Source organism: Nymphalis io, chromosome 11 (genome assembly GCF_905147045.1).
Source record: "Nymphalis io chromosome 11, ilAglIoxx1.1, whole genome shotgun sequence".
Taxonomy (NCBI): Eukaryota; Metazoa; Arthropoda; class Insecta; order Lepidoptera; family Nymphalidae; genus Nymphalis; species Nymphalis io.
In genome coordinates this window covers 4,126,775-4,144,511 of record NC_065898.1, presented here as the reverse complement: position 1 = coordinate 4,144,511, position 17,737 = coordinate 4,126,775, and the positions used below count along the sequence as shown (strand labels likewise).

The 17,737-nt window shown below is 30.9% G+C and overlaps 1 protein-coding gene across 2 annotated transcripts in view; it reads left to right on the top strand.

Moving 5' to 3' along the window:
• Positions 1 to 296: 296 nt before the first annotated feature.
• The window catches only part of LOC126771833 (MOXD1 homolog 1-like), a 71,381-nt gene continuing 53,940 nt past the window's right edge, over positions 297 to 17,737 (top strand). For both annotated transcript variants that reach the window (XM_050491964.1, XM_050491963.1), the window contains exon 1: positions 297 to 529. The gene's annotated coding sequence lies outside the window, so the exon portion shown is untranslated. The remainder of the gene's footprint in view (positions 530 to 17,737) is intronic.

The window sequence follows — 17,737 nt, the reverse complement described above, 5'->3', positions numbered from 1 at the left end:
GTATACAGTACACTATTCCTACTTTTAAAACAATGGAAATTTTATTTTTAATAACGAGTATGGCACTAATTTTTTTTATAATGTTGCCGTGTTAAATATTCTTTAGAACATGAAGTACAATATGATTGTACAAAAAAGATACTAAAAAAACAAAAATGCATTATGTACTTCTCCCTCAACCACCATAAAATTCACATACGCTACCATTATTTCCCATTCGCTCTCTTTCTGCCTCATTCACTAGTCCGCCGTGCAGTGCACCGGCTTTGTCGAAACTCGAAATCGTTCGCTCAATCAAATTCACCGACTCCAGTCCAGTCGCACGCCGGCCGTCGGATCGAGTGTTTCGCGCATGCGTCGTGCCGCTTCACCAACGAACTGACATTTCGAACGTAAATAAACAAGTGAATGTTTTAGTGTCTGAATTATTTATAAGTGTGTGTTGAATTACATATAAAAAAAATTACATTTAATAATAATATAATCTCATTGGTTTCGAATAAGTCCAATTTGTGCAGCGATTCTGCGAGTAAGTAACCTCTTTTGTTTTTTTTGCACGAACCGGCAGCAGACTGTGATTTGTTTTATGCAACGGCACCAACGTGCATCGTAAGATTTATTAGTTTTTTATTGAATCAATTCATTGTAAATAATATTTAATTTATTTTATATATTATTTCGACTAAGAACTCGATTAAAACGTTCAAAACAAAGTATCGAATGTTTATTTACGATGTTAATGACGATGAAATAATTTTAACTTTTAAGATTAGTCAGGGTGTATGAACTAATACTAATTAGTACAATAGGTTCTATTTTCTTAAGTTATTTTTTATCTAAAACCGTTAAGATTATGAGAAAATAAAAATAAAAACGGATGTGTAATAGAAAAACATTTTAAATGAGTTACATGTTTGTTTTATGACAAATAATTATATTAGAAAGGGACAAGGCTAGTTTATAACATTTTATTTACGTCATTTGAATGTTTGTTAAAAAAATCCAGAGCATAAAGTTGATCATAGACAACCCACAAAACCTAAGTTCCGAAAGATAATTAGGTATTTACATGCGGTCATTGAACCCGAGTCTTGAGCTAAAGATAGCCGCCAACACTAGACTAGATTAAATCTCACGTAATGTTAATAATTATATTCTTAACCTATTGTACTTTTAAGCCTTGAACATTTTTCCGTATTTGAAATTAAAAAAGGTATATTAATATATAATTGTAAATCTAACTGTAACCCGGGTCTTCGTTTACGTTGGAGGCCCACAGAAGCGGGCCAACCGTCGGGACGGCACGGTAGTATGCGCAAGCGATCCCGTGACGTCCCCCGACAAGATGGAGTGGGTACCGCTGGTTTTTAGTGGGTATTCCGGCGCCTTCAGCGCCGGCGAGTCCCACATACCCCCCCACCTTATGTGGGGGAAACACATAAATGTGTTTTTCCAGCGAGAAAAAAAAAAAAAAAAAAAAAAAAAGGGTCTTCGTTTACGTATAATCTTTGCTTTGTTTTGATATACAAAAATTTAAAACGAATTCATACCTTCTGTAGGTTTAATCCCTTTATAATTATTTAAAAGTTGCGTACATATGTTCTTACCCAAGTTGTGTCCATATTAAATTTAAGCAAAATTGGAGCAATACTCTAGGCATGAAAACGGAACTAACAAAGCTGCTTTAGCATTCGCATACATGTATAGCTAATCATGGTAGACTATTTTTTTATTAAAGTAAAAAATACTGGTGATTTTATTTATTTTCCATGATAGCTCTTATATGGTATTTTTATCATCGGTAAGTAATATTATATATCATCAGTATTATTAATATTAAGCAATGTAATAATAAAATTAATACCTATATTTATTTTTAACGTGTGTGGGTAAAAATAGACTTCGTTGTGTTAGAATGAAATGTTCGCCCACTGATTGCAATTTTAATATTATCTATCGAAATAATTTGATTTATGTCAATATGAATTATGCAAATTCATTCAAATTTCGAACATTTATTTGTCTATTCTTATTTCGAACATATTTGTATTTTTAACACCAATGCTACTAAATAAACAGAAAAAAACAACAGGTTCGCTTGATAAACAAAAGAGAAAAAGATACTGAAATGTATATGTCGTCGTTATCGATTAATAACATTCATATTTTTTTATTTAATACCACAGATTATATAATACAGATGGGTTTAAAATTACAACAGTGATTTAATAACGAAATAATGGTTTTCTGAACAAGAACAAAGGGGTTGTTGAAATTTGAGCGGGACTTATATTTGGTAATTTTAGGGGTGATTATAACTGCTCATTGTTAAAACGTCTGTATAATTATAGTCGAATGCATATTAAAATATATTAATGATATAAGTTTAAAACCTAAAGGTTTATTTCAAATATTTTACATAGTCACGTACATATATTTATAGTAAAAGAACGTGAATTTCATGCTTGTTACACAATAGTCTAAACTTAAAGCGAGTGAAACTGTGAAGTGCAGCTACTTTATATATTATGTATAAAAATATAATAGTAACGACACACGCTGCATCTTCTATATTAATATTGTAAATGCGAAAGTAACTTCGTCTGTCTGTTACGCTTTCAAGCCTAAACAAGTGAACCTATTTTGGTAAAATTCGCTAAAGCAAGCTTGAGCCCGAATATAGGCTACTTTTTTACCTAATACCCGCCCCTCTCCCCTTAACACGAAGACGAATAGTAGCTGTGGCATACACACGGAAGTTTCATTTGGCATTATGTAGTTAATTATCATATTAGATTTAGAGAGATAACATTTACAACATTACATATCAATTATGGGAACAACTAGAAAAATGTTTCGTAAAATCAATTAATTTGTAATGTATCATAATTTTTAATCTCTTAATTTACCATTTTTATTTTTATCGTTTTAAGTAATAGTCAATTATAATTCCGTGTCGTCTAAAATAAGCCTAATATCTATGGTAATTACCTATGGTACAGGTCTTATTTGTCCGGCCGTTGCGTCACAGATAAAATAAACTAATTAGAATTCCAATTAACTGTATAATATAAAACCTACTTAAATGCGTGATGATGTTAGTTGAACAAACTTTTTCCATCTAACTTTTTGAATTATTTAACCTGTATGTTGAGGGAAATTTATGAAATTTTAATGTGTTGTGCGATTTGAAATATTAAATATTTTATATCGTTATATATTTGTTATAAATTGGTAAGAATACATTACGAGTTGCAAATTAAGTATATGGAAGTCAGGATTTCAACTCGCGATTATAACTTCGGTTAATGGGAATTGGGTGCAGGTGTCAGTTACATATATGTCCTTTTATGTACCCCTGACATAATGTATGCAAAAATCACGATGATTGGTTGTGTAGCTAAGACGTGACAAACTTAGTCACTTTGGCATTAATAATATTAGTTAAGATTAGGCTTGCATAAGTAAATAATGGAATATCAAAACAAATAACGAAGCCATCGGTGAAATTATATGGATGTATTAGGTATTTCAAAGGTTCTATAAATAAGAAGTTATTTATTAATTTTGTTAGGATACGTTCGCTAGCGTATATTGCAAAAATATTTCGACATAGCCTCTCGAAGCTGGGAGCGGCTGACATACCTGATACGACCGACCGATCTAAGTTCACATTCCTTTTAATTAACGCGATTAAAACTCATGGGAAGGGAAAAGTTTCGAAAAAAAAAAACTCAGTTTCGACTCAGAATATAACAATTGCTGTTAATTGGTAAACAAACGAAGTTAAGTTAGAGATGAAATTGAATTTGCTTTTTATAGCCAACGTTCGGATTTGAAAGTAACGAAAACATAAACCATATTAAAATATAATCGATAAAATATATGAAAAGCGAAAAATATTACAAAGATCAGTTATACAGAACAAATAATATGATGAATTCCATGACAATATGAACTAAACAAAAAAGCCGAGATGGCCCTGTGGTAAGAACGCGTGAATCTTAAGCGATGATCGTGGGTTCAAACCCGGGCAAGCACCACTGAATTTTCATGTGCTTAATTTGTGATTATAATTCATCTCGTGCTTTACGGTGAAGGAAAACATCGTGAGGAAACCTGCATGTGTCTAATTTCACTGAAGTTCTGCCACATGTGAATTCTACCAACCCGCATTGGAGCAGCGTGGTGGAATAAGCTCCAAACCTTCTCCTCAAAAAGAGGAGAGGAGGCCTTTAGCCCAGCAGTGGGACATTCACAGGCTGTTACGGTGTATGAACTAAACGACCTATAAAATGCATTTGTTTTTTTTTTAATTTAAATATAATATATTTTTTTAAATACTAATATTATAGAGGTATAGTTGTATTTAATAAGTTTTTATCGGTTTCACGTAAAAGTTATTAATCCTACCAATATGGAACTTTCATTTATTATTGTCAAAGTCGAAGCTTTATTGAATTAAGAAGCATTACACATTTTTGACTATAAAAATTCTACTACCGGTTTGGAAAGAAACACCGCAGAAGAAGATCTGACGAAAGAAACAACGAGATTTTTCTTTATTTATTTCTTCTAGTGGAAGTAATTGAAGGTTTGGAATAAATTTTTACCATTTAGAAATGTAAAGTAAAAATGAATTATTATATCCTATTGTCACACTTTTATTTATTAGCTTTGAAAAGTAATGTTTTTTATACGTCATAAAATAATGTAACAATTAAAATTTGCATACTTAAGTAAACTACAACCAGTTTAAGACACGGAAACGCGTCGCACCTCTAGATAACACAAACATTAACATCCTGTATGTGATGGTGACCACAAATCATTAAAAAAAACACTCATTCGAAAATATGATACAACTAAATTACATTTAAATTTACGCACTATTATTAGGAAGAGTACCGCATTATAATTTCAATTTCAATGTATTATTTATTAATAATCATGTAATTGACTTATTTTTCACATCACACTAAAACGATATTAAGTAAAAAAAATGGTTTTCATATTTTATCAGCGTCTTTGTAAAAAAAATATCTGTAAACTTAAAAATAAAAAATTGCGTTTTTTAGATAATATTTTAATAAAAATTAAAACCATGGCCACGATATTGACAGTGGCGTTGACTCCAATAGTGATTGCCGCGGCCTCGACCCCTGTGAGACCACGTATTTTTAGTTTTCATTGCATACCTAAACGAAACTAGCGTGTGACTCACGATATTAGGTAGGAAGTTATGCGAACTTTGCCTTAGTAAAAATACATTTTTATTACAAGTTCTTGAAATCGAGACGTCATTCTACTTACAAGTACATTTTAAAGAATATTTTTAGAGTTAAGACATTTTTGTCTATCATTTGTATTTATTATTAGTAATCAAATATCGAACAATACAATTGTTTGTATAATTTAGTGTGATAATTATGATAATTGGATGTCCATATTAAATATGTAAATGTTCACGCTATGGGTAAACAGCATTAGCTAGCGAATTACTAGTAAAAGGAATATTTGCATACGTTGGAAGTTCACTCGCAAATGTCAAATCGCGATTTTTCTTATTAGTTTATTGACACTGCAAATAGGTATTTCTCATTTGCTTTGCATTTAGCCGAAACATTTAAACTATATAAAAATAGCATTCCAGTTCCAGGTTATAATCATGTTCAGTAAAATTATTTATTACTCATTATAATATATTATGTGCTTATATATATATATATATATATATATATATCATCATAAATAAATATCAATTAATATTTGTAGTAGTCGCCTCTGCGGCGTAGTTCTCTCATAAACGTTTTCATATATATATATCTCTTTCCTGTGCCTTTTGTATTCAATGGGATTCACATCTATAATCATGTTTCACATATAATAAGAACTAATATTTTGTTATCGTGGTCTAATGTTCAATTTGGATACAATATAAATTAAATGTTTATTTATTAGTTTATTTACTGGGTACCCGTCCTGTCATCGCTTAGATATGGCTAGGAGTCTGAGGGGTGAGATCCCGCCGAATATGAGCGTACAGCACGGGACGAGCCGGGGATACGTTATAACGACACGTTCCCGCAGCCTCTTCATTTCCTGGATTTAACGCAAGTGGCTTTAGTGGGTAAAAATTCCATATAACCTGGTTCTCCCAAGGGCCCACGTAACTTTGTTAAGGTAACTACTGCGTTAAAAAAGGGTTTTTATGAAACGTTTATATTGAAGAACAAACGAAGACCAACTCGCCAAAGTTTCATCACAATCTGATCTAACGCTTAGAAGGCGAAAATAATCATAAATTCGTATTTATTAAGATATAACATTTTATAATAAAATACTATTCAAAAGATATATTTTTTTTATAAAGCTGGCTTAATGCTAAAATCATTACCTATCTCTCCACGAACCTTAGAAAAGGCAAGACCGAATATTTGTAGGCGTGCAAAAGAAAAAGTAATAAATTTAAGTGAAAAACAATTTTCACATATAAATATAATGTATAACAAAACTAAAAACCAACTTGTAATAAGTTCCATCTGAATGAATGAAATGAATCTTTTTAAAATTTGATAACCTAAAACGTAGATTGTGATGCTGCCTTCGGGTACATTATCAAATTAAAAATAAGATACATCGCAGGCATGGTCAAAAAAAAAAACAATCGTAGTAAAAATTTAATATAAGAGAAATAAAATACCTAAAAAATAAAAAAAATATTGCTTAACTTGAAGTTTAAATGGGTCGTGTGAAGTAGCTTTCCTTATGGACTCTGTTAATTTGTTACAAATCTAATACAAATTAGCATGCTCACGTCTATTATTACTATAACTATACTATTTATGAATTTACATGTTTCAAACTTCTTTTATATATTTTTTAAAAAATAACAAAAATAGACATGGGTTAACAAACAGTGTAAGAAGTTACTGAACTGTTTTTTCTTTGACTATTTAAATATACATAAATGTTATCTTTAAATTTTTAGCAAAAATAATTGATCGATCTCTTATTAAGATGTAATTTATTTGACCGAATTATCAGCTGAATTAAAATGAATGCTATCAAAAAATTCATGTAAACATTTCAATCCATTATCAACCAGCGCTAAATTGCATTGCTAAAAACAAAGATAACATTTGATTTTTATGCCATTCATAACTCAAGCATTTCGTTCTCGAAACTATTAATATTCACCTTCAAATAAGCAAAGCTATTAATAATTTAGACAGGACATAGAATGTGTTTGTTGGTTTGTTGTACGTCATTCAAATTGGCGTAATTATAGAGTTAATTCTCCAGGGAAATGACGAGAAAGCCACAGTCATTAAGTGACCAGTTAAACGGACTACTAAAATATTACGGCCACACAGGAGGAAATGTCATTCCGTCAACTTTATTGTTCGACAACACATAAAATGTTGTAAGCGGAACAAAAATGTACTTTATTTAAATTCTGTCTTTAATCGTTACAATATTGGCAAAATATTTTACTCACTAAGAAATATATACTAGAGTATTATATATATACTAACAAGAGTAAACTTTTCAATTCATACTAAATGTTTTAAAATGTTATACTAAAAAGCCACATTTCACCGTAGTTTGAACGAGCTAACAGAGTAGAAGTGGAATTCAAACGGATTCCCAGACGGGAGCGTATTTAGTAACGTGGGAGTGGTCGAGGTGCTAAACAACTAGGATCTCGCTCTTTAAGGATACCGGAATTGAGTTTTTATGCGCTTTTGAAAAGGAAGTTTGAAGAAGAAATAGTTCCATTCCATTTAAATTTAATAGGTAATTAAATGACAACGAAATAAATTTTAAAATAATATTAAAAAATGATTAATTAAAAGAAGACGCTAGGTGACTTATAGTTCACTTTTCTGTTGGAAGTGCTGTTAGCGTTCCTGCCACGCGGTTATGATGTATGCATTAGCTATTTTTAATTTTTATTTGTATATAAAAATCCTCAATTTGGAATGCAACAGAGGAATGATCACTTGTTCTAAATAAGTTTCCATTTTATAAACCCCTTAATTTATTTTCTATTCTTGTTATTTATTTTGATTACCGTATTTCGAAAAATTTTGTAATACCATGCTATTTCATGTTACCAATAATAGACGATGTTTGTCAGAAGAATTTGGAGCTTCAGATAAATATACAACCCATTGCTTGTCTTCAGAATGTTCCTTGTCATCGTTAGTTCATTTTGGAAGCTGTGCAAGATCGCAATAAGATAACAATAACATAATACAGCATAGCGTTGCACTTTAAGAATTTTCCAACTCAGTTTTGAATTTTGTTTTAAATACGCGCTGTTTCCATGATCCTTAATGATTAATATTTGTCGATAAATTTCATTTATTTTTTTAGTTAAACTTAAATCTTTAAGCCTTCACAGACGTTTGATCTGTTAGTAGTTTGACGTGATTTTATATTTAAATTCAGGATTACAATTTGATTTTTTTAATATATAGCATTACAATTTATATTTAATATTGGATTCATATTGGTCAGTGGAATATAAATATGAAACATTGCCTGTCAGTCTGTTCGAAGTTATTTGGTCTAAGTGCGACACAGCGTATAGTAAGCGATCTAATAAATCAACGAGCAATGAGAACATTACTCAGAATTTATCATATATGACTCATCTGTAATTTTATTACATCTTAGCCTGAACATGTCGTGACCGGTCGATTCGTGTCATGAACTTGACTGATCTTATTCCATTTGTTAGACGTATGTTACTATTAAACTGTATGGATTGAAGTAATTAGTGTAATATGTCGTTGACAAAGACCGGCTGAGTGATATTAATAACCAGAGGAAGTGCTGGTTACTAAAGTGTTACTATGAATTTTTATTTAATTGACTATAATTGTTACTGAACTATGAGCACGTTTTGAAAGACAAGCGTAAATGCTAATACGCGCCGAAATCCTTTAACCTTTCAAAACAACATTTTGATTAATAATAATCATCAATTTAGTTTGCATCGTTATTCAAAATTAACATCTTGTTAAATAATCCTATGCAAATAATTGTTTTACTTTTTTCACTCCATTAATTATTTTTGAAAGCGAGCAAATTTTACAAAGATCAATTTGCATAAATTATTGTTTTTAAGTTGTTCATTCTGCGAAAATTTATGAGTTTCAAGCCCACCTCAATGTGTACTGCTTCTAACTTGTTTTGTTGAAGCTCTGTTTCGAATTGTTCATTTTTTCTCTCGTCAGCATTTACTTTTTCGGAGGAAGTATCTTATTAACAGGTTTCTTTATCTTCATGAGTCTCCTCTGATTCACGTTCAACCAATTCATATAGTGGAACCAATTCGTCATAGTCGAATCACTAGTTAGTGCTTAACGATTAATCATACTTTTTTATTTTAAAACATGTAATTATAGGTTTTGTTATATCTGATTGTATTGCTGTCTGTTGTTACATTAGTATAGCAAGTTTTTTTTAATTTATTTATTATTTCCTTTCTTATTATTGACATAAAATTAATCATTATTTTAAATGCCTCAAACTTGTATGGGTTATATCCGTCAGGCGTTTTTTTACGTCCGGCGTTTTAACGGGCATTCGCCTGGTTTTAAAGTATAATAAAAAAATATATATACCAAATGTTATAAATTAAGATTATAGCATAAGTAATAAAATTAATAAGCTTATAAATTTTGTTGTGATTATACGTCTAGGTTTAGCCTAAGATTAATAAACTTAACGAGATTGGCTATAACATTTATTTGTTTTTAAATTATAACACCATTTTCAAGAATTTTAAATCCTTATCAGACTACACTTAAGCACGAAATGAATACCGTCATGCAATGTACGATGAATAAAAATCGAGAACGGCTTATTGCAACATTTAAGGAAGAAATTATACATATATCAAGCGATCAGCCATTAAAAATAATGTATGTAGGTGTAAACTGTTCTAGATTTACAATTATTGTAGTTATTGTTCTGTTTAAAAGTATGTTCTATTTTTATGGAAATAGTGTTCAAATTGTAATTCAGGTGATAAAATGAGCTAGTACGGTTCATGTAAGCAAAAAATATGGATTACTTCGCACATAATGACCCTCGTGGCTGAACAGCGGATATCCTTCACATATGTTTTAGAGGAAACAAAAAGTCGGCTATGTTTTTTATCGTACGGCTACCGTACATTTTATTTCGTTTTACCCTAAGGGCACATTCGCGTGCCGAAAATTATCCGCAAAGGAAATATCGAACAATTTCTTGTAATCTCACTAAAAGGTATATTATATTACGCGTCATTTCCACGACGAGAATGTAAGAGCATTGGGTTCCGCATATTTACTTTTTATATAAAATATAAACATACAATACAAATAGACATTGGCGCTATAAGAAATGCTAACTATTCTTTACATCGCCAATGCGTCACCAACCTTGGGAACTACGACTATATGACCCTTCTGCTTAAAGTTACACTGGCTCGCTCACCCTTTAAATTGTGTGTGTTCACACAACAATACTAAATATTGTTGTTTATTGGTACCTACCCAAACGGGGTTTCACCAAACCCTACCACTAAGTGTATACTTACTTACTATTACCCTCTTTATATTTATTTCAATGTCTTTATATAAATTTTATTATAAATATCCTTGGACATTTTTCACACACGGCCATCTGATCCCAAATTAAGCTTGTACAAAGCTTGTGCTATGGACACCAGACAACTGATATACTACATACACTACTTTTCTTTTGTAAATACATACTTATATAGATCACTACTCTCAGACTCAGGACAAACAGACATGTTCATGCACACAAATGTCTGTCCTGGGTGGGAATCGAACCCACAACCTTCGGCGTGAAAGGCTCGTCAATTATCTTCGCCAGTCACTTGGAAATTAAAACAACTAGCTAGAATCATGAAGGGATGTCAGTAGATTCTATAAAAACAAACCAGAAATGCAACGTCGAAGACGATTGTATGATGAAAGTGATATTGACTACAATTATTATAACATTTAAAGAATACACATAAACCTGTCACCTATACCTATCACCTATCGCCGTGCATCAGTTTTCATCATTTCACTATTGAGATATTGAGTGCTTAAATAAATGCTATGATGTTAATTAATGTCAAATAATGTTACTTTATTGTATCTCTCTTGAGCTTCATTATATATTTTATAAATTTAAATCAATGGAATACTAAAAATATTGTAATAATAAAGTATAAAATTAAAATTGATATTTTAATTTGTAATTAACAATTTGTATTAAATAGGTCGAGCATACGAAGCGTACGATTTTTATACTTTTTAACCCAAAAATGATAAGTAATATTTTTTTTTTTGTAATGAGTGGTGTTTGGTGCTCGGGGCTACATATAATGAGCAAAGTTCCGTCCCGAGGAGAAGATCAATATTTATAAGCTTGTATTATTAGAAGCGTGCCCAATTTGAAATAATAGCCTTACTTTAGAGTTCAGTTTTCAGATTTCAAATGATGAAAAGAAACAGTTGATATAACGAAATAAAATAAAAAAACAAATATTTCATATGTGCTAATAAATTCAATAAAAGTTAATCATATATTTTCTATCTGTTCAGTTTTCAGATTTCAAATGATGAAAAGAAACAGTTGATATAACGAAATAAAATAAAAAAACAAATATTTCATATGTGCTAATAAATTCAATAAAAGTTAATCATATATTTTCTATCTGGATGAAATTTAATATAATATAACATTCTAATCATTTATAAATTACCTGCTTACAAAAAGTATAGAGTAAAAGTATAGAATACGGGGTAGTTCAATAGGTATATACCATGATTTGCTAAAACACTGATCTTTCAATCTTATATTTCTTTAAGAAACCCAGTACTTTTATTACTTAATTTTTGAGCACTGTTATGTCAGTCTAAGCGTCACATCATATTATAAACATAGTTAATTCTTTAACACGTAAGCTAGACGTTCTACGGGACCCTCGCGATCGTGTTAACCGGTTATTTTTTACTCAGTAGGCAGGTTAACCGTCGGACGAATCAATGTTGATGATAAATGATTGCAGAGATTTAATATAATGACGGACCGACTTCCAACCGGGCTTCCAAACGCGAGATTTCTTTTATTTGTGTTCTGCCGTGTAATGTAATGTGTAATCTTTTACGTTGAATAAGTTATCTCAAAGGATGTATTGATAGTTTTAAATAATTCGTATTAGTGTTATAGTCATGCGCTGACTTCAAGACTCATCAATTTTTGTTGTTTTGAAATTTTTCTTTATTTTCGATAGAGAAATGTAATCTAGAGATTGATCTTTATTTGCCTATCTGGAACACATTCCTTTTAATTTAACACCAAGAATTGCTTTGTGTGCGTGTATTGGTGTGACAGGTGGTTAGGTCAGTCTTTGATCACTTTTTATTAGTGATCGAAGGTCAGAGTGATATTAACTGTGCGTCACGGTAGCATGCGAAAGCGATCCCGTGGCGCTCTCCGCTAAGACGGAAAGGGTACCGCTGGTTTTTAGTGGGTATTCCGATGTTCGGGGCGCACTCGGCGCCTTGGACACCGGCGAGCCCCACATACCCCCCGCCCACTGTTCCCGTGAGGGAAACGCGTAACGCGTTTTTCCAGCGAAAAAAAAGAGTAATATTAACTAGGTGTTTCATGTGAAGTTGCAAGTGGCAGGTCACTGCTCCAGGATTGCAAATTCGATTCTCGCCCCAAGTCTGAGCGTAATGTATATAAAAGTATGTATTATATATTTAAACGTTTATTTCAAATGATATATGTAAATATGTATATCAGTCGACTGTTATTTATAACACAGGCATTAAGTTGTCTACCTCAGGAAACAACCGTGTGTAAAAAAATAGTAATAAGATTATATATTAAATCAATTATTTGTCAAATTATATTTTATGAAATCAAAACATGTCACGTACACAATTTATCAAATAAGCAATTATTTATTGAATCAGTGGTTTGTATATATATGTAAATATAATTCATAATTTAATTTCTTTTGAATTAAATGACAAAACATCGAACATGTAAAGATTATAGTTATCTATTATGGTTAAGGTGAATCGGTGAACTCTGAATCGAGATAGTAAAAGTTTTATTTTTAAATTAAGGTACTAGTAACTCGGCCACGAAACCTGCACAGAAAACTGATTACGGATTCCCTCCAACGTAAGCTTTATGCAAATAATTTAATGCTATCGTACGAACACTGAATACGGCAGTAATAACTCGTCGCATTCCAACAAACGCCTTTAAAAATTAATGGAGTTCGAGTGTGTTTGTACATAGAAATCAGTTTATTATTCTGTACTAGAAGAACAACTAAGTTACATGTAGTTTTTTGAATGGCATGTTCATTTTTGGTAATTGTATTGTTTATGCTACGAAGGATTTTGGAATATTAAATCTCGACGCTTATTATTGTTATTTTAACTAATAAAAACTTAGTACTTTTCGTTTGGTAGCTTATAATCTATAATATTAACGTATTTGAATAAAAAGTCTGATAGAAATGATTAAAAAACTAGATAAAGTGACATAGCGATTTTTCAATTGCGTTCGTAGAAAATATCAAAATGTATAGAATGTATGGAAATGACGTATGCATTCAATTTATCCGTGATCAACAATTGACGTATTGAATAAATAAGACGCAAGCGAAGATCGAAATCGTTTCGACGATTGAACAGTAATTACAATCACAAGGGACATAACATCTTAGTTCCCAAGGTTGGTGGCGCATTGGCGATGTAAGCGATGGTTAACATTTCTTACAATACCAATGTCTATGGGCGTTGGTGATCACTTACCACCAAGTGGTCCATATGCTGGTCCGCCTATTATAAAAAAAAAACCGTGTTCTAAAATAATACTAAGTTACTAAGATTTAAAAGACGAAACCATGTTTTTAGTAACAGTACCTGTTTCATAACATTATGTAACAGGTACAGTCATCATAAAAATGGTTGTCTCCGATTTTTTTATGGGTTGGAACATTCCTGTAAAGCGCTCTTCGTTTCTCGTACTACTATATATAAAATACACAATGAACGTAATATGTAGTATAAATTAAATGCTATACCCGGATTATATACGCCACAAAACATACCAAGTAATTTATTAGGCATGGGGTACAATTAACTTGACGTCTAATTAATTGTCTGTATGTGCGTAAACGGTAGTTACGGAAGGATCATATTATTTAGTACTTCATATTATTTACTCTTAGAAAATTATTTCAAGGCAAATAGTATTATAAATCGAGTTATTATCATAATTTCGATCTTTATATAAGATAGAAGATAATTAAAGGTATTATGGATGAGTTAATGGTGGATCTTATTTTATCATTGTCATATCAATCATTTGTTGTTTGTTTGAAAATATTCAATAATATCTCAATATGTGTAGTGTTCAGTAGGGTGTATATTTGGTCTAGTTATGGTCAGGTCCTGGGTTCAAACCCCAGGTCGGGCCAATAAAAAATTATTTGGTTTTTCGTGTCGGATGCCGTCTCATCGAATTATGAGAGTGAGTGAATAGAGAGTAGCTTTGTGTTTACGCACATACACATAATATATCCTGCTCAGTTTGCTTATCTCTGTCGGGAGTGGTCGCCGTGGCTGAAATCGGTCAGGAGGACATTATTAGCCAATTTATAATGAAATATTAAGTTCAATATCAAGTTTAGTTTTAAGCATTATTTACCGCTTAATGGAGTTTAAGATTATTTTGGTAAAACCCAGCGTCTTTCAGGATACGATAATATTAAAAGAGCGAAAACATTTATAATTTATTAGCTTTACGAGTCTATATGTATTTAATGGAAGTATTTTTCGAGATTTAATAAAGATCAATGGGCCATTATGATTCGGTATGTGTGGCATCGTGGGCGCGTGAATGATGCTGGCAAAACAATCTCATTCTCATGGAAACAAAAAAAATATTTTTTTATATATATAGGTCCTTATAATTATATCATGATCAGGCAACACAGGTCAAGTTGTTAAATATATATATATATATATATATTTACATAAATCTCTATTTATGATATAGATATATTTTGATTACGAAATTAAAAAATACAAAATCAATTATAATGATTTTATTTTTCAAAGTTCCACGCATAATATTTTAATGTCAGTGTTTATAATTTGTAAATAATAAATATTAAAAAAAACAACATCCGATCAAAGAGACATAAAGTAATAACAAGAAAGGAAGCAAGTGGAACTCGTTGCGTGAGTTTGTTGACTGATCCTTAGAACTGGTTATGATGTAAGAGAATGATCTGATTTTAAACGAATGACACATCTAGTGATCGCTACGAAATTTATCTCGATATTTATGTATTTTTAATGATTTATAACTGAAGATTAGTAGGTGTTTACAGGAATTTTATCATAAGGTATACAAATAATACCAATTATAAACCGGTTATGAACACTCGTGTTTTCAATGTTATGCTTTAAACTGATGATAAGATACAACGGCATTGTGTACCCCTATAATTTTGTCACTTGAAATACAAAACAGACATTTATTTTACTCGCCCATCATTGTTCTAATTCTATTTTTAAAATGATGTACGTCAAAAGGAACGAAAAGGAAAGATTTCGTTCGAAAAAGTGCTCGAAATTCAAAATTCAAACAAGGCATTGTAAAGGCCGCCATTCACCCGTCCTCTTCAAAAACTGGCAACACTACTGACAGGTGTGTTCCCGTCGTGCCCCTTTTTTTCAACGTCCGTTTCGTACTAAGGGACAACCTTTAAAAGGACGTAATAACAATAAATAATGAACGAAAAATATCATCTTTAATATTGGAGCACAAAGTTCAAATTGCATTGTATGAAAATAGGAGCGATACAAGCGTAACAATGAATGGATCATTTCCCATACAATATGCTACAACGGTTAAATTTAGCCGCCACGGTAAAAGGAGTTTTAAAAGGGTTAACCTTAGTGTCAACTTTGTACAAATCAGATTTTAATTTTTAGAACTTTAATTGTATTTTTAATATATTTTAGGATATCGTATATCTCAAATGAAGGCTTTTGTGTTTAGTTGTTTTTGTATTTAGTTAGAGGTCGCGAGCTTCCAACAACAACGAAATGAGTTTCTTCGGTTATTTGCTTTTGATTAAAATATTTCTGACTTCTCAGATGATTCATTGCATTGAATTTACCGAAGTGAAATTCGATAACAAATTGACATGATGTTATTCGATTGTACGATTTCTTTTAATTCGTTAGAACGTTTTGTTCACGGCTCGTAACTATATCGATTTTCATGCTTCACACGCGGTGATAATTTCGTATACGATGTTAGAGTCTTCTCACGTTACCTACGACGTGGAGCTATCTTGATAATTGTTTCCTGATACGCTCTCAGTCAATAAATTATCAATAAATGTGCAAAGAATTTGGCGATATCAGTATCTCTATTTTTGTAACTCGAATTATAATATAATGTAACATGTGAAATTGTATTTGATAAATTCAATCTTTTACTAATTGTTGTTTATGATAAACTAAATTGCAAATCACCTAATGAAGGAATAGTACTCATTGCTTAATGTATTGTAAAATAAGCATTATCATAATGACTTGCAAATTATGCAATTTACACAAGTGACAAAGTAATTGTATAATTACTAATATATTTTTGTTCACTAAGAAAGTTAAAGGTTAAAATTAATTTAATCGATCTATACGTTGACATATTCAATAGTAAAGTTTATAAAAACTCTTAAAGAACGTTAGTGTGCTAAAGGTTATTATAAAAATAAACACTGTAGATAATAACGCACCTTGCGAGTGAAATGATCTCCTCCAGGCAGGCATATAATATATAAAAAGAAAATAAAATTCCGTTGAGTTTGAGGTTATTCTTTACAAATCAGTGGTAGATTTTTGACAGTAAGCTATTTATATACTGAATAATGATTTTACTTTTACAAAATACCAGTTTATTTTATATTGAAACTAGAAAATGGCATTTCTTACATCGTCTATAATCCGCCAACTACGAAACTATAGAATCTTGACCAAGATAAGTTACGTCTTTTCGTCATTAAACTTTAATTCCTTTAATGGACTCACGATACCAAGATGTGATATTTTCAACCGATGGTATTTCAATTGCTGTATTTTCTTGTGCATTATTCTTTGGAAATGTCAGCTTGCCAATTACTTTAACCTTTACATTTATCTACACTATTTTGTAGTTATTTCTTTACAGCTTTTATCAAATGGAAATATATTTTGTCATATTCTAAATTTACTAGAGACGTTACTATTAAAACGTGACGTATGGTTAGTTTAGTCATATCATACGTTAGTCAGAAAACACCTAAAGTTCGGTTGTCAACTGTTCTTATCTGTAAATCCAATACAAAGAAGAAATTAAGCATTGAGCTATTTATATAAAAGTAACGTCAAATTTAGTCAAAACTTCCTCCAGCTTAAATATAATTCAATTTTATTAATGTACTTTTAGATGTAAATATTCTAAATCTAAATTTTATTGAACTTGTATAAAAATATATGTATGTATGTACCTATTTATTGTTGTCTGTTCCTATCTGAATCAACGATGCCATCGATTTAAGATATTTAAGAAGAGTTAAATGTATTATTTGTACTCTCGATGGTATTCGGGATGAAATATTTGCTGACCTAAG